Here is a 26,324-nt window from a genome sequence, read left to right as displayed (position 1 = left end):
CATAGTGAGACCTTCTCAATTAATAAGCTGGGAGTGGTGCTATGGCTAGGAGGTTCGTGGTGTGAGGCTAGACTGGAGGAAAAGTGCAAGTCCTTAGTTGAATAATAACCTAAAAGCAAAAGGTTTGGATATGTGCCTTGAATGCTTACACACTTGCCTAGTAAGGATGAGGGTAAGAGTTCAAACCCTAGACTAAAAATTCCAAGGCTTAATATTGGTCATTTTTTTAGGATTTTTTTAGTATTAGGAATTTATCTTTAGATTTTAATATGTATAGACTTCTTTATGCAGATTGATCTCAAAATTCAGAAATCAAAGTCTGTTCTTTAAGTGAGCATTTTTATTCACCTGACTTTCTCTTCCTTTACCTTCTATGGTAACCTGTCTTTTTTTGTTCTGTTCTTCAGAAAAATGAGTTCGATGACTGCACATGGGAGGAAGTCTGAGGTCAGCCGCAGTCTGAGGTCAGCCCTTCTTGCACAGTTCTGAAAGAGCTCCAACTTACAACAAAGAAATGAGCAAATGACCAGCAATTATTTTTTGAACAACTTGCATATGTCTCAGGCCTGTATGGAAGGGATTAGAACTGTGACCATTGTTTGATTATTGTCAAAATACCAGCAGTTGAATGTGAGGGATATAAGTAATACAGAAGTCCAATCAAGTGACAATATTTAACACAAGGACTCACAGAGAAAGAGTTCAAAATATGCTTATTGTCCTGAACTGCACCATTTTTAGAAGGAATGGTAATGTCTCTTCTGTTCCAACTTCAATTAGAAGACTTGAAGGGCTGACTGATATTTATAAAGTCAGGGGTCTTGTTTTTATTATGTGTGATAGTCAAACCTAAATTCAGTGCTCAAATAGAAAATATCATGGAAGAGCAGAATGATGAAAAATGGATGTAACACCCCCTATCACTATATAACTGCCCAATGAACTAACTATATTAATATTGCTCTATCTATTGGAACTAAGGTGTTACTTTATTACATTATACTAAGACAAAGTATGAAAAATTTCCAAGGCTTCTATAAATCCCAAATCATCTTATATTGATAAAATGTGGTATATATACCTGATATTGCAGGCAGATACACACCTGACAAGACAGCACCAAATTACAAGAAATCATGTCATTCTTCAGGACAATGGATGGGTCTGGAGATCCTTATGTGAGTTGAAGCCTATAGTCACAGAAAGTAAGTGATCACATGTGTGAGCTAGAAGATTGTGCAACCAATGGATAATAAAAATAAAAATGCAGAATTAGGAGGAAGAAGCAGGTAACTAGTGGGAGGGCTGAATATGAATAAAATAACAACTAGTCAGGGTTGAATATGAATAAAATAAAGACTAGGCATCTGTGAAAATGTGACAATGAAAACTATTATTAGGCACAATTAATATACACTGATAAGCAAGTTAAAAAGACACAAATGCAAGATCATAAGCTATGTGTTTACACTGGCCATGATTGAAGCAAGTTAAGAGTCTTAATGTCTGTTGAGAGGAAATCAAGTGGGTGAGAAAGGGAATGGGAGATGGTTCTCTAGGCGAGGAATGCTTGTGCTATGAGAGCAAAGAATGGTCACTTGTGGGCCCACCTAGCACCCAGAGACATTCCAAGTGAAGAGATCAGAATTGGCCACTGGCTGACAGATGGGGAGCTGGATCCCAGAAGGGTTTTGAAACAATGGTGTGATAGGGAGTAGAAGCTCACTGCCAGAGGGATGGAATCTAAACCCCTACAGTAAAACTTCTGGCACACTACCTAGATATGCCTCTTGAACTAGAAAAGCTGAACTCATGTGTGGGTCTGAGATTTTGTGTTGCTCTCATCTTTTGCTTTCATCAGTGACTCACCTGAGTCCTATCACCTGGTAAGAGGTGAAAAATACAAATGTCAGCAGTATCAAAAGGATTAAAAATGGGGGCACTGGTGGCTAATGCCTGCAATCCTAGTTATTCAGGAGGCTGAGATCTAAGACTTGAGTTGCAAAGCAAGCCCAGGCAGTAATGTTCATGAGATTCTGACCTCAAAGTCACCACTAAAGAGCCAGATGTGCAGCTGGAGCTCAAGCGGTAGAGCACTAGCCTTCAGCCAGAGTTCAAGCCCCAGTGTTGGTGCACATGCGCGCGCACGCACACACACACACACACACACACACACACACACACACACACGATTGAGACTAAGTGGCCAATGATATAACAAAAAATTAAAACATCCTGTTTACTGATTGAAGACACAAAACTGACTGGGGTAAGTTAAATAACATTCATTCTTCTGTACTTTCTGGAAACAGTAGACAAATAACATAAGGATGTTAACCTCATTTACTACCAATGTTAAATCAATATATAGGAATTATAAACATGATCACAATAGAAAATAGTTGAAAGAGGGTATGAAACAATCCTGTGGCTAGCAGCTCTATCTGAGCTTGTGAGTTAACAATGAAAATACCCTAAACAAATAAAGAATGGGTGCTTGAAACCAAAATCTACAGTATAGACAATTAAATCACTATACTATTTATGTTAGGAGAAAGTAAGGAGGAGCAGAAGGGTTGCAGATATGAATAGGAGGAAGGTGTATACATTAAAATCTATATATAGAAAAGTCAGGACAGCAGGGTGCTGGTAGCTCAGGAGGCTTAGATCTGAGGGTCTAAATTAGAAGCTACCAACTGAGGCAGGAAAGTCTGTGAGCCTTTGATCTCCAATTAACCACCAGAAAACTGGAAGTGGTGTGTGGTTCAAGTGGTAGAACTCTAACCTTGAGCTGAAGAGTTCAGGGAGAATGTGCAGGCCCACAGTTCAAGCCCCACAACTGACCAAAAAAGAAGGGTCAGAACTAAACCCCTCATTTTGTAGAAGTTAATATACACAAATAAGGTAAATTTCATAAGCAGATCAATTCAGTGTCCTCTACAAATTATGTGATGTTGATGATTATATTTTCTGCTAGTCTTGGGCCTCAACTCAGGACCTAGGTGTTGTCCTTGAGAGTTTTCACTGAAGGCTAGTGCTCTACCACTTGAGCCACAGTTCTGTCTCTGTCTTTTAGGTGGTTAACTGTGATCCTTAGATTACAGTCTACTAAGTAGTTAGGATTATAGGTATGACCACAGGTACATGGCCATGTGATTTTCTTTTTTTGGTCTGGAAAATTTATAAGGGCTGCTAACAAGAAGAAAAGGAAATAGCAATGTGTATAGTTAATAAGAAGATAATTGAAGACAGGAAACAAAGGAAAATGTCAATGTATAAGAAAAAGTGAAATAGATTTGAAGAATACATTATACCTTGTGAGGAAAGCTGGTCTAGATTCCAGAGTGTGATGATGAAAGCAAAACAACAGGCTGAGAGGAAAAAACACACAGATTTGTAAAATTAGTACTTTTTATTCTAAAGAAAGTGACTACAGGGGCTGGGAAGATGGCTCAGTGGTAGAGTGCTTGCCTTCCATGCATGAGGCCCTGGGTTTGATTCCTCAGCACCACATAAGCAGAAAAAGCTGGAAGTGGTGCTGTGGCTCAAGTGGTAGAGCACTAACCTTGAGCTGAAGAGCTGAGGGACAGTGCCCAGGCCCAGAGTTCAAGCACCATGAATGGCAAAAAAAAAAAAAAAGAGACTACACATTAAAATCTATATAAACTAGATTCATTCCCATTCTCTCTGTTTCAGAACTGAAGCCAAGAATTCACTTTTTTCCTTTTTATTTTTTTAATTCACTTGATCTTGTGTTTGTCAAAGATATCCCAGATCTCTCTGATAAGTGTAACTGAAACTCTGTTTTTGTGAAATCTTTCCTCAGGAACCCTGCTGGGGTTTTAAAGAAACCTTGAATCAGACAATTACAGAGGGTGGTCTGCAAGGACTTGTTAAATGTTTTTAGTCTGTTAATGATTGGATTACTAGAGTTCTTCACTAAATTAATTATACAGTTGTTTTTCTATTCTCCAAATATTTTTTTATCTCTGGAGTTAAAAGGAAGATTTCAGTATGGAAAAAAAATTAACCGAATTCCGATTAATTTAAACAGAAATAGGAATTAATAGAGTTATTCTGTCAAAAGAGAATTTAGTTCTTTTTTCTTTATTCACAAGAAATCTCATGAAGGCATAATTGTTTCTCAAAGATATAAAATCCAGTTTTCACTGATCCATGGCAAGTCTCCTGAAGAATCTCTGGAAATATAGAGAATTATTCATCATCCTAAATGCTATGGAGGAGAGAAGAAATTCTCTTTTTAATTCACTGCAAAAAAAAATGAACTCTCATTTTTGTATAAGCCTAGGTTTTCTCATCCTATATTAATCCTTCTGAACTTGTATTATTTCACTTAATCTGAGGGTCTATAGTTCAATCAATGTTTTCTATACATGACACAATGTTATTTTTCTGTTGGAATAAATAATACTTCATTGTGTATAATATCACATGTTTTTATGTGTGCATCTGTTAACAGACATCTGAATTTTTTCTACAAGTTGGCTATTGCTAACATTGTCACAATAAACATGAGTATATGCATTGGGTTTTTATATTAAAAATTAAAATCCTTGGAATCTTCACCCAGGAAATTCTGTATCATAATGAAGTGATAGTTTAATTTTGTTTTTGTATGAGGGCCCTCTGGCTTGAACTCAGTGCCTAGGTACTACTGCTGAGCTTTTTGGCTCAAGTCTAGCACTCTACCACATGAGACACAGCTCTACTTGCAGTCTTGTGATGGTTAACTGGAAGAAGAGTCACACAAACTTAAAAAATTTTTTTTCTACTTTTTATTTTTCAGTCTTCTTACCTTTTTAATATGCAGTGGTGACACTGTGGTATTTCCATACATGTACACAGTGCACTTTGAACAGATTTGCTCCTGCCACCAAGTTCCCATTGAATTCCCCCTCCCAGGCCCATTTTCAAAGAGTATTTTGAGGTTTTTTTTTCTCAAGTTATGTGTGTAAGGTAAATTAAATAGGTTTAATTAGGTTGCAGATAAAGAGACACTATGCAGTATTCAGGTAGGAAGAGAAGTTCTATTTCTGAACTGCCTGTCCCGCCATACATGATAGAGGTTGCACAAGGCAGAAAGAGCTAAGCTACTCCCCGGGCAGGACTTAACTAGGCCAGGGACAGGAAGATATCTGGCCTGGTGGGGGAAAGGTGTGGACACACTCTATCCAGATGTAACCTCAGAGCCTGGGACCCTCCCCAGGTCCAATGAAAGGCTTGATCAGGGGTGGTTTAGGATATAACCTTGAAGGAGGGGGAGGTATCTGCTTCCTGGTGTGCCAGTTACCTAGGTAATGAAGGTACTGGGCAGAAAGCCAAGAGGAGGGAGGAGTCTGCCCTGCCTTCCCAGCTATATATATTATAATATTACATATTATATACAATGATTATATTATACACTACATATATAATATATTCTACATATATAGTATCTTATATATTATGTACACATATTATATATAATATATTATATGTTATATAATTATGTATAAATACATATCACACCAGATCAATTTCTTTCAGGAAATCAATATGTCTTCATTTACTGTTGTCATGAGGAGCAATGGGGCTCTTGAATTCGTTTGCAAATCTCCATGGGATTTTCAAAGCTTGTGTTCAGTATCAAGGGCCAGACAATTCTGAATCTGAATCCAAATCTCTAATGAAGGATGATTTAACCTTAAGAAATCACCTCCCCCACCACCAACCAGCCATATCTTAGGACTGTCTTCTTTATGCTATATGGGAATTGAATCGCAAAATACAGAGAAGCACATTTTGAGGGGTCATGTTGGGAGTCTTTATGAGAAAGCCAGAGACTGAAGGTGGCCCCCTGTCCCAAAGACCTGCAGCACTGAATGTAGCTAGCACAAGGCTTATAAAGGTAAAAGCCACCTGATCCATGTGGGGAACAATCAGGGGTAAGCAAAGCAAACCATTTAGGGGAACAATCTCAGCACCAAAACTTTCCTTGGGGCTAAACAGCATGACATATTTGCATATTCTCTGGAGCCGCAATTTCTTGGGACTAAACAACACAAGGCATCTGAAATTCAGAACTGGATGAAATGTCCCCAGCTTCCAACTAAAATGCCAGGATGGCAGTGGGGACAAGACATTGTTATTTAGACCCAGTATCCTTATTTCAGCTGCAGACCACGTAGAATCATTTCCCTTCCCTTTCCCTTTGAACAAATGCACCAGCAGTCTTGAAAGAAAGACTGAGACCAAGGCCACATCTAATGACAATGTGCCCCAATGAATGTTTTTGAAACCTTGAAACTCCTCAGGCAAAATAACATTGCTCACCCACGCTGCCTCCATCTCATCCCATTGCCATCTCTCTACCTGACTTCATTCTTTCTGCCTCATCTTTAAAATGCCCTAGATGTAAGGGGGTGGGGGGAAGTGCCATTTTGCCTTCAGACATCCTAAAGGAGACTTAATTGCTCTTCCCAGGTTTCATTCCTGAATAAAACCTGTTGGTGTGTTGAGTTCACTTTCTGCCCTTTTTTTAATCCTGATACCCCCATGACTCAGTTACCTTACAATCTCTCCTTTTCAGAAACCTGTGAGTAAGAGAAATAATTCCAATAAAAAGTTATCACCACACAATAAAAACATACATTTAAGAGAGTCAGTAGAATCTGAATTTGAGAGAAAAAATTTTTTGTTCACTATTTAATGCTCAATTTCATTCCTGTTCTCTCTGTAAAAACATGAAGCTAACCCATCTTATCCTGAAGAAAAAAAAATGTTTAAGATTCAACAGGATAAGTTTTGAGCAGTTCCTGGGAGCATTTGATGTGATTTGTGCTATGAATTTCCAATCAGAGATATCAGAACACATGTACAAGTTATTGTAGGGGAGATTAAGGGAAGGGGGCCAGACAGATGGAGACTCATAATACTCAATGTACGTATAGGAAAATTGAGGCGGTGGTGGGAATGGGAGAGATGGAGAAGGATGGAAGGGGTGACACTGATCAAGAAGCATTGTACACATAAACAGACCTGTTGAAATGAAGCCTCTTTGAACAACTACTTAAAGGTGATTTCAGCAGGTGGTGGTAGCAGATATCTGTAATCTGAACTATTTAAGAGGGTTAGTTCTGAGGATCATGGTTTAAAGTCAGACCCAGCAGAAATTTAGTGAGGCTCTTATCTCCAATTCATCACCAAAAAGCTGGAAGTGGATCTGTGGCTCAAATGGAAGGGCACTAGTCTTAAGCAAAAAAAAAAAAAAATGCTCTGTGACTGCACCCAGGCTCTGAGTTCAAGCCCCAGGATTACACACAAAGTAAAAACATTAAAAATGCTTTACTACACATAAATCATTAAGGGTCATATATAGGGAAGGAAAATTGGGAAAGGAGAGAAAAGGAGAGTTTGAAGAAAATCAAATATAAGTCCACACACATATACACATATATGCAAATTCAAGGGTATTTTCAGAATTAAAAAAAGGAAAAGTATATTCTTTTATTTGAGAAAAATAATGAGCATGTAGATATTTACAAAATGTTCTTTAAGGGCTACAAGTACTATTTAATTCTTAGGTTAGGGATCTAAGAAGGAAAGGAGACGGCTCTGCTGAGAAGTCTCACCAGAGCCCCCTTCACATCCTTGTTCCTCAGGCTGCAGATGAAGGGGTTCAACATAAGGGTGACATGTGTACATCACTGAGGACATCATACTTTTGTAAGAAGATCAGGACACGGCAGCACTCAGGTACACCCCAAGTCCTGTCCTATAGAACAAGGAGACCACACAGAGGTGAGAGCCACAGGTAGAGAAGATTCTGTGCTTGCTAGCGGTAGAGGACATCTTCATTAAAGTGGAAACAATCTGAGAGTAAGAGAACAGGATCCCATGACAGGAAAGACCCCCACCAAAGCAGTTGATATGTATAAGCAGATGATGTTGATGAGGGCATCAGAGCTGGCCACCTTGAGACCTGAGCAAATGGGAGATCTCAGTGCCCACAGAGAAGGTTAATTGCTTCATCAGTAGAATACTGAATAGTGCAATGCAGAAAAAGAGATGCCAACACACAAGGACCAGGGGGCCACAGAAATGAAGGTTCATGATGACCAGGTAGTTTAATGGGTGACAGCCACAAAGAGGTCGAAGTATCCATTCCAGCAAAAATGATAAATACATCTGAGTGAGGCAGCCTGTGTAGATGTCTTTTTCTGTGTCTGAATGTTCACCAGCACCTTGAGGACGGTGTTAGAGACAAAACAGATATCCATGAAGGAGAGGCTGGAGAGGAAGAAGTACATGGGGGGGGGGTATAGAGGTCAGGGTCAGAGGTGGAGACCAGGATGATGAGCAGATTTCTAAACTCAGTGATCAGATACATGAGCAGGAACAGCCCAAAGAGGACAAGTTGCAATTCTGGATCCTCTGAGAGGCCCAAGAGGAGAAACTGTGGTATTGATGTGTCATTTTCCCCTACCATGTTGCTAGCTTTATTCTTTCAAAGATGAACACACATTCAACCTCATTCACCTGGAAGTCAGTTATTTTACATTCTCATACCTGGTTTAGTCTCTGGCCCTGGGGCTTGAACTGACCTGGAAGTCCCTGAGCTTGTGTGCTCAAGGCTAGTTCTCCATCCCTGGAGCCACACCTACATTTCTGGCTCTTTTGGTGGTTTCTTGGAGATAAGAGTCTCATAGATTTTTCTGCCCAGGTGGGCTATGGACTGTGATCCTCAGATTTCAGCTTCCTGAGTATCCAAGATCGCAGGTATAAGTCCTTCGCATCAACCTTAAAAGGTTATTTTTTAACCATGTCATCTTATACTGGGCAGCTGACCAAGATAGAATTCTCCTCATTCAAACATGTGCATTACATCTTTTTACCAACTGTACCATTTCTCATCAGATGAATCTTTCAGAAAAAAATGCAATTCAGGTAAATTCTTTCCAATATGAGGCAAAATAATGACAGGCACACAGATAAGAGAAGGAGCCAATTCCAAACCATCTCTAAAAGCAATTGCAAGGAATATATGTGGGACTTACTGCTCATGTTTCAGTTTTCTCCAGTGGCTTAGTACTGAGTATCAGCAGAGTTCGTGGAAAAAACACATATAGGAAAGAATCAATTAAAGTATTGAATGCAGTAGCTCATTTCTATAAATGTCAAACATTCAGGAGGGTGAGATTGGGATAATTGAAGTTTCAGGTGATCTTGGGCAGCAATAAATAAATGAATAAATAAATAAAACCCTACATCAATTAATAAGCTGGAAGTGGTGACATGTGCTCCCATAATCACAGCTAGGAGATTCATGGTCCGACCAGCCCTTTCTAAATAATAGAGTAATGCCAAAAAGCTTGCAGATGTGCTGGGAATGCTTAAGCACTTGCCTAACAACAATGGGCTAAGAGTTCAAACCCCAGTTGATCAAAAGTTACAAATTTCAAGGCTTCTATAAACCCCTAATTGTCTTAATAAAAAAAGAAAGTGAAAGGAAGGCTTTACATCCATCCCAGGGGACCATGTGGAGGCAGGCCGGCACAGGAGAAAGATTACAAGGTTTATTAGAGGAGTCATATTTCCATGGGGGAGAGAGAGCACATGGTGTCTTTCCCTATTCAGGTAACAGGAGGGTTGCCGGCAGGAAGTGAGGTAGGTGGGTGCTCAGGTGGGTCTGGATGGAGAGAGGGAGTGGCCAGCTGTATGGTGGGAACTCCAGGGCTGGGAGGAGCTCAGATCTGGATGGAGCTGAGGACCAAAAATGGGCATAATGCTTACAGAAAGTCCATGCAGATCAATACGATGTGGTATACATGTATGATGATGTATTATACAGATGGACACACACTTGATGAGACACACAGAGACAAAATTCCAAGAAATCACGTTGCTCTTCAGGACAATGGATGGGCTTGGAAATCCTTAGGAGAGTTGAAACAGATAACCAAAGACAGGAAGTGATCACACATGTAAGCTAGAAGATTGTGCAATAAACAAACACCAAACAAAAATGCAGAATTAGGAGGGCACTTTGAGGAAGAAGCAGGCAACCAGTGGGAGGGCTGAATGTGAATAATTATGCAACTTTAAAAATGTGACAATGAAATTTGTTACTAGGCATGATTAATATAGATGAGTAATCTATATTAAAGAGGACACAGATGGAAGTTTGTATGTGTTTACTATGACTGTGATTCAAGCAAGTCAAAATTCTTAATGTCTGTTGAGTGGAAATTAAGGAAATAGATTAGAGACTCATGGCCTGCCAAGTGGATGAGAAGGGAATGGGAGATGGTTCTTTGAGTAAGGAATGCTTGTGCTCTGAGAGCAAAGATGGGTCACCTGTGGTCTCTCCTAACACCTAAGGCATTCCAAATGCAGAGAGTAAAACCTGCAGCTGGTGGATAGATGGGGAACTGCGGCTCAATTGGTAGAGTGCTATAGCTTTAAGCAACCCCCTCCCCACCACACACACACATGCATACACACACACATTGTTGAGACCAAAAGAGCAATGATAGAACAAAAAAAATACTATCTATACTGTTTTCCTGGAGCCAGACACAAAGCTGACAGGGAAAAAAATTTTTAAATGCCATCCTCTCTATTTTCTGAGAACAGAAGGCCAATAAACATGAGGATTTTTTTAACCTCATTCACCACCAATGTTAAGTCAACAAATATACATTGTAAACATGATCATAATAGAAAAAAAGTTTGAAGTTTATTTACAATCCTCCTGTAGCTAGCTGCTAGATCTGAGTCTGTGAGTTAACCATGACAACATCCTAAACAAATAAAAAAAAGGGTGTTTGAAAACTGCAGTCAAGAAGAACGGATAATTAAATCACTAGAGTACTTGTATTGGGAGAGAGGAACAAAGGGGAAAAGAAATGTAGCAGGTGACACATCAGTGCAGTCTCTTTTAACTCTAACCATATAATTCTTTTATTTATTTATTTGTTTATTTATTTATTTATTTGTATGGAAGTCCTGGTACTTGAACTCATAGCCGGGTGCTGTGTTAACAAGATCAAGGAAATTGCAATGAGTATAATTAATAAACAGATCATTGATGATAAGAAATACAAATGAAGACGACAATGTATAAGACAGAGTGAATAAGAGTTGAAAACTCTGCAGAACATACCTCATGGGGAAAGCCTATCTAGATTCCAGAGCATGAGGAAGAAAACAAAATTAAAAGCTGAGGGGAAAAGAATAGATTTTGTGAAATTGGAACTCTTTTTTTTTCCTAAAGAAAGAGACTTCATGTTCAAATACTACATAAACTTAATTCATTCCCATTCTTACTGTTTCAGAACTAAAATCAAGATCTCACTTTTTTTGCTTTTCCCTTTTATCCACTTGATTTTTTCATCAAGATATCCCTGATTTCTCTGATAAGAGTAACTGAAACTTTGTTTTCGTGAAATCTGTCCTCAGAAATCCTGCTGGGATTTCAAAGGAACCTTAAATTAGACAATTCCAAGGTATAGTCAACAGGGACTTGTTTACTGTTTCTAGTGTGTTAATGGTTGCATTATCAGAATTTCTCATTAAATAAATTGTTCAGGTGTTTTCCATTCTCCAAATACTTCAGTTCTCTTTGGGTATCAAGAGCATTGGAGTATGGAAAAATTTAGCCAAATTAATGTCAGTTTAGGAAACAATAGGAATTAATAGATTTATTGTATCCAAAGGGAATTTATATATTTTTAAATTTTAAAATCACAAAAAAATCTCATTGAGGACTAATTATTTCTAAAAAAACAAGAGAAAATTATTTGTCATCCTAAATGCTATGGAGGAAAGAAGCAATTCTTTTTTTTATTCACTGTAAAAATAATGAGCTCCATTTTTCTATAAATCTAGATTTCGTCCATAGGAGGAAAGACATATGGTATTTATTTTTCTGAACCTGAATTATTTCATTTAACCTAGTGGTCTATAGTTAAATCTATTTTCTCTAGAAATGATATAATGCTAGTTTTCTATAAGACTAAGTAATACTCCACAGACATGGGGATTCATGATGACTGTGTATTTCAGGGGGTCACAAATGGCCACATACCAGTCATAAGCCATCACATTCAGAAGCATGTCACCCATGCATGCAAAAATGGCAAAAAATAAAAAAAAGGACAACTGTGTGAGGCAGCCTGTGTAAGAGATGGCTCTGTGGTGAGTCTGGATGTCCACCAACATCTTGGGGATGGTGGTGGAGGGGAAGCCAATGTCAGCCAAGGAGAGGATGGAGAGGAAGAAGTATATGGGGATGTGGAGGTGGGGGTTAGAAGTGATGGCCAGGATGATGAGCAGATTTCCAAGCATGGAGACCAGGTACAGGGAAAGGAACAGACCAAAAAGGATGGGCTGTAGGTCTGGGTCCTCCAAGAGGCCCAGGAGATGGAATTTAGTGACACATGTTAGGATTTGTGCTTCTATATGGCTTGGACAACTGCTTAAATGGAGAACAAAAGTTTGAAAAAACAAAATAGTATGGAGCAGGTCTCTATAATTTTGAAAGTCCAAACAAAGTCGTTAGAAAAAAATATCTTTGATTGCTTGTACAAAAATGTTTCAGTTTTCTTTTTTTGGGAGGGGGTCCAGTCGTGGGACCTGAACTCTGGGACTAGGGCTGTCCCTCAGCTCTTCAGCTCAAGGCTAGCACTCTACCACTTGAGCCACAGCACCACTTTTGGCTTTTTTCTTTTTGCTTATGTGGTGCTGGGGAATTGAACCCAGGGCCTCATGTATGCAAGGCAAGCGCTCTACCACTGAGCCACCTTCCCAGCCCAATGTTTCAATTTTCTATATGCTGGTTGTCTCATACCTGTAATCCTAGTATGCAGAAAGCTGAGATCTGAGGATCAAGGTTCTAAATAAGTCTGGGCTGGAAAGTCTCTGAGACTTATTTCCAATGAACCAACCAAAAAACCCCTGAAGTCGAGGTTTGGCTCAAGTTGTAGAGAGCTAACCGTATGCTAAAAGAGTAAGGGAGAGTCCTGAGTTCTAGCCCTAATATTGCACAAAAAATAGGCAAGAATTAGTTTTTTCTGTTTTGTTGGGACTAATTTGTATGAAAACAACTAAATCTTATTAATTATCATCAGGTACAACCAGTTCTTTTCTCTTCTCCATTTCACTCTGTATTCTATAATGGGCTATTCATTACAAACCACTAATAGTCTTCATGTTTTTATTAATGTAAAAGTTATTTAACCTAGAGAACTTTAGCCATAAAGAGTATCACCAAACATACTTTTTATTTTCATTGTCATGGGTGACAAACTCATGGTCCTTTGCTCAGTGATTGCTTAGCTGGCATTTAACCTCTTGAGCCTTCCCTTCAGCTTGTCTTTGGGTTATTTTGGAGATTGAATCTCATAGACTTTCCTGTTAGGGCTGACTTTGAACCATCATCCTTTGGATCTCAAACTCCTGAGCAGCTAGGATTATAGGTGCGAGTCATCAGTGCCTGGCTCTAAAATACATTTTGAGTGTCAACATTCTTGTGCCTGTTTAGTAGGTTCTGATTCCTGTCATTCTTCACTGACACATCAACTACAATTCTCTGCAGTTACCAGCAATTGATAGGTTCCTTATTTTGTCAGCTAGACCTTTGTATTAGTTAGGGAAAATAATGGCTGAAATGAATAATCAGAAATAATATAAATATTCTGACAAATTCCAAATCTACTTTACAGACAAGAACTGTGTGTGTGTGTGTGTGTGTGTGTGTGTGTGTGTGTGTGTGTGTGTGTGTGTGTGTGCGCATGTGTGCTGATATTGGGGGCTTGAACTTTACAGACAAGAACTCTGTGTGTGTGTGTGTGTGTGTGTGTGTGTGTGCATGTGTGCTGGTATTGGGGGCTTGAACTCAGAGCCTGGGCAGATTCTTTTACTCCAGGCTAACACTGTACCACTTGTATAGTTGTTCCAATTCTGGCTTTTTGGTGGTTCTTTGAAGATAAGAATCTCATGGACTTCCATTCCCAGGCTGAGTTTTAATCCCAATCCTCATAATGTCAGCCTTCTGAGTAGCAAGTATACAAGTCTGAGCCACTGGTGTCTAGCTCAGACAAGTAAATTTTAAGAATTAGAGCATGGCCTAGAAAGAGGAAATATAACCCAGTAAATTCCATCATGAAGGGCTATTCAAGGCTTCCTAAATCACAGGTGCTGAGTGCTGTGCTTTATTTTTAGTTTCTGGGTGTTTTTTCAAACATGATAAATTATTTATTGTACATGCATTTAATGATAGACTGTAATTATTTAGAAATACTAACTCAATCCAATAAACAATGAGTGAAGTCAATCCTGTCACATAAATGCAGTAAGTTAGAATCACTCTTGTCCATGTCCCTGCTCAGGGAAGAGATTGAGTAAATACTCACTTATTCTTCCAAGGGCAGGTAGAAAGTGAGGCAGATTAGCTGAGTGGGGAAGGATTGTCAGCTTTAAATTTAAACAGTGAAAGTCACTGAGAGAGTAATTTACTCCATAAAACATACTTTCCAAGTAAGAAATGACAATATACAATCTTCCTGTATGAATGAATAATAGTAAGAGCTAACAATCATCCAGTGCAAACTCTGGACCACACCATCTTGCAACAATACATGATTGCACTCAAAGCACTTCTATAACACAGGTGGCCTCACTCCTCTCAAGTCATGATGCCCAGTGGTTAAGTGTTCCAAGATTGAAGAGCTGGGTATATGGCAAAAGTGAGCTTCGAACTCAAGCAATCTGGTGCTCAAGATCATGCTGTGAGCTCTGTGTTTTAAGCAGTTTACTCACACATCCCCATAGCCTTCCTCTAATTATCAAGGCCCACATTGTTTTTCTTTCACAGCACAGGAGTACATTATTTTTCCTTCATCTTTACTTGGCTGCTAGTTAAAATGAGCATGGAGGCATTAGGCAGTGGGGAAGGTGGCTCAGTGGTACAGTGCTTGCCTTGCATGCATGAGGCCCTGGGTTTGATTCCTCAGCACAATATAAGCAGAAAAAGCCAGAAGTGGTGCTGTGGCTCAAGTGGTAGAAAACTTGCCTTGAACTGAAGAGCTCAGGGACCATGCCCAGGCCCAGAGTTCAAGCCCCATAACCAACAAAAAAAAAATGAGCTTGGAGTGAGTGTCTCCATCTTTCCAACATGCCTGAATTGGTCTATTGGAAACTGAAGACTTGGGCAAGAAAAGCTTCCATCTGAACAAGATTTCTCATACCCTCACAACCACAAACACACAATCACAGTCTTCCTAACTGAAAGCTTCCTATATCGCTACGCAACTTGTCTTGTTATTCCCCATGATGAGAAAACACTACTCCTGCTGGGTCCTCCATCTATCCATGGTCCCCCATCCCCAGTACTTACTGGGTGAGGTTTCTTCGTTGCTGTGACATGGCCAAGGCCTCTGATGGAAAGCAGTCTTCTCTCTCCTTCTCTGTCTCTGTCTCTGATATACTTAGTAGCAGTGTCAGAGAAGATCTTCCTGGTGGAAGAAAAGCACAAGGAGAGTACAAACATGAGTGGAGTGCATTACCCAACCAGAAAGCTGGGAACATAATTTGGTTATTGACAACTATTAGAGGAGTTTACAGGGTTAACACCCAGAGCTCATAATTAGCTTGATTGGTTCATTATCGTCCCAGTCTCTTATGACTTCTGAGAATTACTAAGGAAAAGAAAAGATGATGTGAGTGTCCTCTAAAGTTTTCAAGTCTCTTCCTCTGTGGCAGAAGGCTCTGGAGCCATTATTTGATTTGCTTCACATATTTAAAATTCTCATCGGTGCTTAAAAAGTTATCTTCCAAAAACTTGGAAAAAATTATATTAAGTGAAGTAAGCCAGGCCCAAAGAAACATAGGTCCCATGGTTTCCCTTATTTGTAATATCTAGTATATGTATGAGTCAAGCGGAAAAGGTCAGATAATGTGATGTCAGGAAAATGAACCGTTAGATGTGTATTTTAATGTTTTTTTTCTTTCATGCATGTGTTTCTAACGCATTTATAAGATTATCTCTTTGTTGCTTTGTATGTCCCTCCTCCACAGTATAACCCCTGCTTTCACTATATTTGTGTCAGTTATAACTTGTGGAGGAGATGGGGAAAAACCAGTTGTTTAAGGATCCAGGTGGACCTGTTGCAACAATGAGAAGTACAAGTTGTCATGTCCAAAACGAGCTTTACATAGCCGGTGGGGGGGGGGAAGGAGAAGGATTGGGATGGGGGGGGAGGGGGGAGGCTGGGAAGGGATGTGAAGGGTAAACAAAGGAGGAGGCTGCAATGCTTGGTAAGAAATGTACGCATTATCCTGCCCATGTAATTGTAACTCCTCTGTACAGCATGTTCACAAATAAAATAAAATTTTTTAAAAAAAGTTATCTTCCAGTAGTTATATACAGGGATTTCAATTCAATTTGTCTATTTCTGAGTACAATGCATCATCTCAAGGAATGTCCCTCCTTCTATCATTTCTTGACCCTGTCTCTGTCTATTCTACCCCTGTCTGCAAGTTATCCACTTCATGTTCACAGATGTACATTGAACATTACCACTGAACATTGGGTATTTTGGGAAAATACATATAAGCAATTTCATACTTCTTATGTGCACAGTTCTGAAGTATAGATGACATAAATATCATTGCCCATGATCCCCAGAATTTATTCAACTTTCCAAACTTTAAATTTGCACTCATTTCCAAAACTCCCAATTCTTCCATCTCCTCACCCAGTCAAATGTCACAGTATGATTCAATGTAATGAGAACTCACTTCACAAAAATAGTTGGACAAATAAGTCAAAATTTCTGTGTAACAATTTGGCACTGACACTTTTTTCTTTTATAGAAAGAATATGACATAGATATATGAGCTTCCCTATCTTTATGTCAGCATTAGTCCCAAAACATAGGAATCAATCAACTTATCAACTTCTTTATCATAAAGTGCAAAATTAAAACAACAGAGCACACAGACAGTAGAAAATGACTCAGCCATAACAAAGAAAAGGAACGTGAAGTAAGCTCTATGCCATTCAACTAAGAGCCATGGGGCAGGTGTAGAAAAGCAAATGTCCCATCCACATGTAGGTACAATATAAAATAGTTACAATGACTGAATAAACCAATAATAATCATTAAAAGAGAGAATAAAATGAGGCACAGAAGAGATGCTTGGTGAAGCACAGGCTTTTCATAGAACCTAAAATGCCAGTAGACAGGATAACTTCAAGAGATCTCTTGAACTGAGGTATAAACATAGGTAAAAACAATAAATTTCACACTTTAAAGTGCAAAGATGGGGAAAATATTTGCAAAATATATATAGAGAGAATATAGACATTCTTTCATAGCCCGTGACTGAAGGACAAGCCATAGAATGACAAAATAGGCGAAATGTGCAAGATTATTACCCCTAGAAAATATGTAAGTTATAAAAGAGCATACATTAGTCAAGAATGCAAACCAGAAGCCCCAAGGGACACCAACTTCTATCCAATGGCAGGTTTTATGTTTGTTAAAACTGAAAAGAATCAATTTGAGAGAATTTATGTATCTTCATGTAATAGGATGTATAATGGGAAAGTGACTCTGGAAAAAATAGATGGCTTTTCCTGAAACAATTAAATAGATAAAAAAATAACTCATCAACTTCATTTATATGCATACATATAAATGATGAATATAATGAATATAATCAGGCAAGCAATGTTTAATGACAGTACTGTCTTTTTTTTGGGTGCTGGTCTTGGGGCTTGAACTCTGGATCCGGGCATTGTCCCTGATTTTTTTTTTGTTCAAGGCTGGTGCGCTACCATTTAAGCCACAGCCCCTAATCCAGCATTTTTGGTGATTAATTGGAGATAAGAGTCTTGAGGGCTTTTGTGCCCAGACTATCTTTCAACTAGAAATCTCAGATCTTAGCCTTCTGAATAGCTAGGATTACAAGCATGAGCCTCTGGCACCTGGCGAGATAGTACTTTCTCGTGAAAAAGGCAAAGACAGCAGATTTCATTGCTGTATGGGCAAAATAGCTCATATTTTTAATAATTTCAGATGGATATGACTTGTAATATAATCTTATATAACAATATAGCCAATCATCATTAACTTAAATGACATTAAGTGGTGTACAAATTAAATATGTTTCCATAGTAGCCTTAACATTATCAAAATGATATATATATATTTCCAGGCACTGGTGGATCACACCCAAAAGCCTAGCTCTTGGTTGAGATCTGAAGGTTCTCTTAATAGAGACCCGGAAACACAACAAATCCAAGAAAGGTTGGACAAATGGGATTGCATGAAACTGCTGAGCTTCTGCTTGGCAAAGGACATAGCTAGGGAGGTCAATAGAAAGCTTGCAGACTGGGAGAACATCTTCACTAGCCATACAATGGACAAGGGTCTCATATCTAAAATATACCTGGAACTCAAAATATTAAATCCCCCAACAACAAATCCTCAAAGAAACAACTGCCTGGTAAATAAGTGGGCTAAAGTATTATAGAGAAATTTCTCTGAAGAGGAAATAAGAATGGCCAATAGACATATGAGGAAATGCTCAACCTCTCTAGCCATAAAAGAAATGCAAAGCAAAACTACACTGAGATACTATCTCACAACAGTCAGAATGGCTGTAATCAATAGCTCTAATAACAACAAATGATGGAGATTATATGGACAGAAGGGAACCTTACTGCATTGTTGGTGGGAGTGTAAACTTGTTCAACCACTTTGCAAAGTAGTATGGAGGTTCCTCAATAGACTCCACATAGAGCTCCCCTATGACCCAGCAACCCCACTTTTGGGCATTTACCCAAATGTTCACAAGACCACACAAAAGCTACCAGCACGACTATGTTTATTGCAGCCTTATTTACCATAGCTAAGATACGGAACCAACCCAGATGCCCCTCACTAGATAAATGGATCAAGAAAATGTGGTAGATATACACAATGGAATTCTATGCCTCCATCAGAAAGAATAGCATTGCCCCATTTGTTAGGAAATGGAAAGACTTGGAAAAAATTATATTAAGTGCAGTAAGCCAGACCCAAAGAGCCATAGGTCTCATGGTTTCCCTTATTTGCAATAACTAGTGTATGTCTGAGACAAGCAGAAACGGTCAGCTAAGTTGATGCTAGGTGAAATGAACCCCAAGATCAGAACTCAAGTCCTGCTATTGTTTCTAACATATTTATAAGGTGATTTTTTTTTGTTGGTTTGTATGTTCCTCCCCGACGGTATAACCCCTGTTTTCACTGTATATGATGTTCTTATAATTTGTGGAGGTGAAGGGAAAAAACAAATTGTTTAAATAGGGATACACGTGGACCCATTGCAACAATGAGATGTACAAGATGTTATGTTGAAAAACGAACTTTAAAACTTTGGCGGGGATGGGGGTGGGGTTAAAGGGGGGGAGATGGGAAAGGTGGGAAGGGGAAACAAAGGAGGAGGCAACAATGCTTGATAAAAAATTTACTCATTACCTTCCCCATGTTATTGTAACCCCTCTGTATGGTATTTTCACAATAAGAAAAATAATTAAAAAAGTAATTACACAGAATGGGAGAATACTTTTACTAGCTATACAACAAACATGGGCCACATACAGAGTCAATAAATTACATCCCCAACAAAGAAATCCTCAAAGAAACATCTGCCCAATCGTTAAATGGTGTAGACTTAAAAGTATCTTAGCAGAAGAAGAAATAAGAATGGCCAATGGACACATGAAAAGATATTCTACACCCTTGGCCAAAAAATATGCAAATAAAACAACATTGAGATTCTACTTCACCCCAGTAGAATGTCCATTATCAAGAAAACTAACAATAACCAATGCTGGTGAGGATGTGACTAAAAGGAAATGCTACTACACTGTTGGTAGGAAGGGAAACTTGTTCAACCTCTTTGGAAAGCACTATGGAGAGTCCTCAAAAGACTAAACATAGAGCTCCCTATGATACAGCGAAACCCACTCCTAGGCATTTATTCAATAGCCCACAAAGAAGACCACACTAAAGCTACCAGCACAACCATGTTAATTTCAGCATTGCTTACCATAACCAAGATACAGAATCAGCCCAGATTCCCCACAGTGGAGGGATGGGTCAAGAAAATGTGGTATATATACACAATGCAATTCAATGCTTCCATGAGAAATAATGACATTGGCCTCATTTGTAAGGAAATGGAAAGTCATGGAAATAAATTATATTAAGCAAATTAAGCCAGATCCAAAGAAGCAGAGGTTGCATGCTTTCCCTTATTTGTAGTAATCAGAATGTGCCAGTAAATCTACAAGTAAACACAATGGTTAGTAAAACAGTGAGACCAAAGGAGAATAGTCTTAGCAGAAGATCACAAGGGATTAATAGTATATATGATCATACAAAATTATACCTAATGAGATGAGTTTCAAGAAATGAAAAAGAGGCTTTTTACTTTTTGTGGTCTTCTTTCCTCTGTTTTTTGTCTTCTGTTGCTGTTTTTGTTTTCTGTACCTATGGACTTTTATGTAAGTTTATGTGATTTGGGGAGTTTACGGGAAGACACAGCAATAGTGGGACAAAGGGTAAACTTATTCAACAGTGCTACTTACTAGATAGTATATTGTAAATAAACTAAACAACTGTGGTAGAAGGGGTCAGGAGGGAACAAAAACAGGGAGAAAATGAGCAAAGAAATGACACTGTTCAAAAAATAAATGCACTCAATACCTGACTTATTTAACTGTATCCCCTCTGTATATCACCTTTCCAACAAAAATTCAAAATAAATTTCCTCTTTATTATATTTAGGAGAATGACAAATAATTCTCTATATCTCCAGAGATTCCTCTAGAGACATTTATTATAAACAAATGATACCTAGGTTTTTGTCTCTTCTAGAAATAAGTATTCCTTACTGAAATTTCTTGTGATATTTTTTCAAATTCTTTATTGTGATTAAGTGATTACATAATTTGCCAGATTTCACAGTATTGTGGGATAGTGATGCTTAGTTAAAGGCATAAACATATTGTAACTTTTATGGGGCAAATCTACATCAATGGAGATAATCATGTGGTTCTTGATCTTGGATCTGTTGATGTGTTGGATTAGATTTATTGATTTACTTATGTTAAACATTCCTGCATCTCTGGAATGAAGCCTACCTGGTGGTTGTGTATGATTTTTTTATGTGTTTCTGAATTCGGTTAGCTAGAATTTTGTTAAGGATCTTTGCATCTGTGTTTCTCAAGAAGATGGGTCTGTAGTTCTCTTTTTTTGTTGGTTCTTTGCCTGGTTTGGAGATGAGTGTGATATTGGCATCGTAGAATGAGTTTGGGATAGCTCCCTCTTTTTCTACTGCTCTGAAGAGCTTGAAAAGTAAAGGTCTTATAGAATTCCGTTGTGAATCCATCTGGTTCTGGGCTTTTCCTTGTTGGAAGAATTCTGATTATTTCCTGTATCTCGTTGTAAGACATTGGTTTATTTAATTGACTTATTTCCAGTTTGCTCCCTTTGGGCAACTTGTATTTCTCTAAAAAAGCATCCATTTCTGCTAGGTTTTCTTTCTTTAGAGAGTATAAGTTTTGAGAATAGTTCTTTATAATTGTTTGGATGTCTTGGGTATTTGTTGTGATTTTTCCCATGGCATTCCTGATTTTGTTAATTTGGGTTTCTTCTCTTCTTAATTAATCTTGCCAAAGGTCATCAATTTTATTTATTTTTTCAAAGAACAATCTTTTTGTTTTATTAATTTTATTTATAATTTTCCTATTCTTTATCTCATTAATTTCCTCTCTTAATTTGATTATCTGGCTCCGTCTAGTAACTTTAGGTTCCATTTTTTCATGTTTTTCTAGCTGTTTTAATTGCAACATGAGATTATTAACTTGGTCTGTCTCCATTTTCTTGACATGGGCTAAGGGTGATAAATTTGCCCCTCAGGACTGATTTTTCTGTGTCCCACAAGTTTCTTTGTGATATGTATTCATTTTCATTGAATTGTAGGAACTTCTTAATTTCTTTTTTAATTTCTTCTGTTACCCAGATGTTGCTTAGAAGTGTGATGTTCAATTTTCATGTATTTGAGTAATTTCTGTGGTATGCTTTGTTATTGAGAACTAGCTTGATTCCACTGTGGTCAGATAGGTTACTGGAGATTATATCAATCCCCTTGTATTTGCTTAAGTTCCTTGCATGATTTATGATATGGTCTATTTTGGAGAAAGCCCATGAACTACTGAGAACATGTACTGTGTCATTTTAGGGTGAAATACTTGGTAGATGTCAGTTAGTTCTGCTTGAAGTATGGCCTCACATAATTTAGTAGCTTCTTTGCCAATCCTCTGGTTGGTGAGAGTCGGGTATTAAAGTCTCCTAGTAGTATCATATTTGGATCTATTTTATTCTGTAAGTTTGAGAGTATTTGCTTAACATATTTGGGTGCTCCAATGTTTGGGGAGAATAAGTTGATAATGATAATATGCTCCACTTGGATTTTTCTCTGTATTAATATGTAGTGTCCTTCCTTGTCTTTTTGTATTGATTTTAATGAAAAGCTTATTTTGTCAAATATAAGGATTGCTATGCTTGCTTTCTTACTAAGGGCATTTGATTGGTAGATCCTTTTCCAACCCTTCACTCTGAGTTTGTTTGCATGTTTGGCTGAGAGGTGGGTCTCCTGAAGGCAACAGATGGATGGGTCATGTTTTCTTATCCAATCTGCAGTTCTTTTTCTTTTGATTGGTGAATTAAGTCCATTAATATAACTTTATTATAGAGAGATGCATTGTGGTTACTGTCATTTCCTGTTTTCCTAAGTTTTCTTTCCTTTCCTCCTGTGCTTACTGTTAGACTTCTAGTAATACCAGTCTGGTGTGGGTCCCTGTTCCTGGTTACTTTCTTCAGGTTGTGTTCCCCCTCTTAGTATTCTTTGTAATGCTGACTTATTGTTTATGAATTCATTTAGTTTTTCTTTACTATTAAAATTTTAGTTTCTCCATCGAATGTGAATGCTAGCTTTGCTGGATATATGTCTGCACTGGCAGTTATTGGTTCTCAGGGCTCTGATTGTACTTTCCCAGGTCTTTCTTGTATTCAATGTCTGTGTGGGGAGATCTTCAGTTATTCTAATTTTTCCCCCATTGTAGTATAGCTCCTTCTTCATTTTTGCTGCATGCAAGATTGTTTTCTTATTATTCAGATCTATCATTTTTACTGTAATGTGCCTAGAAGTGTTTTTCCTGGGATCCTGCTTGTTAGGTGTTCTATATGCTTCTGTTATGTAGGTAAGATGTTCTCTTTTAAGATGGGGGAAATTTTCATTGATAATCTTGTTGAATAGGTGTTGCATTCCCTTGCTTTTATATTCCTCACCTTTGTCCACTCAATTATACGAAGGTTAAATTTCTTGGCACTACCTGCTTGCTCTTGGATTTCTCTTTGGCATAATTTAAGAGATTTTTCCAAATCTGTTACTTTTTGGTCCAGTTGGTGCACTCTCTCTTCTGTATCTAATACTCTAAATTCCATTTCGTTCACTCTGTTAACTATTGCTTCCATTGTGGTTTGCATGGAGGAAATTGACTCATTTATGGATTTGATGTTGGTTCTCAAAGTACTAATCTCACCTCTTAGTGGGGTGTGTACTGCCTCTATCTTTGTGTGCATCTCCTGTTTGAACTCCTGCATCTCTTTTGATAGTTTGTTCCTTTGTTCTTTAAATTTCTGATCTATTTCTCACTTTAATTCTTGAGTCATTGCCCCCAGCATCTCTTGGATGTAGCTTTTGTCTTCCATTCCTGCTTTGCTTCCATTGGAGCTCTTCCTTGGGTGGCTGCTGGCTTTTGAGGGTAGCTTGCTATCCTGGGTGTTGATAAACCTTGTAATTTTTCTCTGTGATTTTTTCATGGAGATTCAGATATTATTGGAGACTAATCTGAAATTTTGTTTTGGTCAATAGGTGTCTGTCTTTGCTTGGTTGCTGTTTCTGGGTTGGCATAGAGAGTCTGTACCTGGTCTCAATTCTGTTGGGAGCCAACCTCCAGCTACTGGTGTGACCCATGTAGGGCTCTCGGCTGTCTGCTGTAGATCACTTGCAGTTCCTGCCTTTAGAAGGACTCAGCAGCCTAGACTGCTCCTGTTTACTCCTACAGGTGCTCTTGGCAGGATCTGGTGTGCTGGGTGTACTCTCCCAGCCTAGGGCATGCCAGTTGGACCTGTGTTGTTGTATATCCCACCTGGGTTATGCAGCCTGGAGTACACTGTTCAGGTTTCTTCCACTGTTCACTGTTGTGACCCATGGGTGCTGTTCCTGGCTTGGGTGTTGAAGGTCCCTTCCAGGGATGCTCTTGATCTAGCCTGGCCAGCTGGATGTGCTCCATGGGCTGTTGGAACACTCTCACAGTTCCTAGTTTTAGTGGGTCCTGTGGTCCAGGTGTTGGGGTAGGGGGTCTGGGTCAAGATCTGGGGGTTCCTACCAGCTCTGGTCTCCCTTGAGGAGGGATACGCTGTCCCTGAGGGGTACTCACCCTGGAGCTAGTTGTTGTTTCTGTGCAATGTAGGTCACTGGTTGCTGCTGCAGTCAGTGTTCAGTTGAGATCCTTGTGGGCTTGCCTGGGCAGTGGTGGCTCTGCATGTTTCTCCTCCTGTCTTTTCCTCTGTAGATGCTGTTCAGGTTGGCACAGTGGGATGGGCTGTGCCTTGGGTGGGCTGCGTGCCAGCCTCTGTCCGATGGGTAGGGCAGGGGTTTCCATGCAGGTACTGAGTGCTGAGGTTTGTCTCTGTGCTCTCCGGATCAGCACCAGTACCTTCCAGGGCTTCTGCTCTGGTGTTCTGTGGGTGACCTGTGTAGTTCTAGGGTTCTGAGCCCCTCTGCTTGGAGATTGAGGGGTTAGGGAGGGCTCTTTGTGCAGACTCCTGGCTCAGATGTTTCTCTGTTCACCACAATCAGTGGGTCCTACACTGGTACCATAGGTGTCTTCTGCGTGGGTGATCTGCAGATGACCCCCTGTGTCTCTGGGGCCTCCAGCAGCCCCCACCGAGCCAGGATGGCCATGGCTTGGCATGTTGCCTCGCAGCCAGTAAAGTTTGGGAGAGGGGTCTTTGCACATATCTGTTCTGAAATTCTTCCTTTTCTTTCTTTGTTTATTTTGTCTTTTTCCACCACTTGTTTTTCTCTGGGTGTTTGTCTTTTTGTTGTTGTTGGTCTCCTGGAGAAATTGAGCATTGGAATTCGAACTCTCCTTTTGGTTGGAGAGAGCTGTGGTTTCCCTACTGACCCATTGCCATCTTGGTCCCCTTCCTGTGACTTTTAAATCAAACAAAATAAAAGATTTACATGCCCTTGGAATGAAATTAATTTGTTAGTTTCTATTGCTGTCTTAACTGACATGAATTTGCCTGAACTTTTTTCCATACTGTAATTCTCTTGAGACCTCAAGAGAGCTACAATATTTGGAGAATGGAAACGTAATTGAACAATTTATTTAATGAGAAGTTCTGATGATGCAACCATTAACACTCTATAAACATTAACCAGGTCCCTGTTGACCATCCCCTGGAATTGTCTGTTTCAAGGTTCCTTTAAAACCCCAGCAGAGTTCCTCAGGACAGATTTCACAAAAACAGACTTCCAGTAACATTTATCATTATTAACATGAACAAATCTATTACTTTGCCTCCTCCTCAGCTTTTTATTTTGCTTCCTTCATCATGCTGTGAAATCTAGATTGCCTTTAACCACAAGGTATGTTCTGCCGAGTCTACAAATCTTCACTCTTGCTTATACATTGTTATCTTTCTTTGTATTTCCTGTTGTCAATTGTCTGTTTATGAACTAGATTGATTGCTGTTTCCTTTTGTTTTGATAATAATTCCTATAATTTTGTAGAAAAAAATTACATGGCTAGGTGCTTGTAGTTCATGCTTGTAAGCCTAGTTACTCAGGATGCTGAGACCAGAGGATCACAATTTGAAGCCAGACTAGGTAGAAATGTCCATGACATTCTTAACTCCAAATAATCAGAAATTAACTATAGGTGGAGCTGTGGCTCACATGGCAGAGTACAAGCTTTGAGTGAAAAAGCTCAGGGAAAACACCCCATCCCTGCATTCAAGTTCTAAGAATCACACACACACACACACACACACACACACACACACACACCACACACACACATAGGAGGGGTGATACAGTGAAATAAGGATGCATTTCAGGTGTTGTACTATTATCTATATAATGACACTTTCTTCTCCCTATAATAAAGAAAAACAAGACAAACTTGTATTATCATA

At 38.9% G+C, this 26,324-nt stretch overlaps 1 pseudogene; it reads right to left on the bottom strand.

The window, feature by feature from the left end:
• Positions 1–7,592: 7,592 nt before the first annotated feature.
• Positions 7,593–25,141, bottom strand: LOC106000711 (annotated as a pseudogene).
• Between the last annotated feature and the right edge of the window lie 1,183 nt (positions 25,142–26,324).

Source organism: Dipodomys ordii, unplaced genomic scaffold (genome assembly GCF_000151885.1).
Source record: "Dipodomys ordii isolate 6190 unplaced genomic scaffold, Dord_2.0 Scaffold235, whole genome shotgun sequence".
NCBI classification, from domain to species: Eukaryota; Metazoa; Chordata; class Mammalia; order Rodentia; family Heteromyidae; genus Dipodomys; species Dipodomys ordii.
Note: the sequence above shows the minus strand (reverse complement) of the source record. Positions and strands in the feature narration are given on the sequence as shown.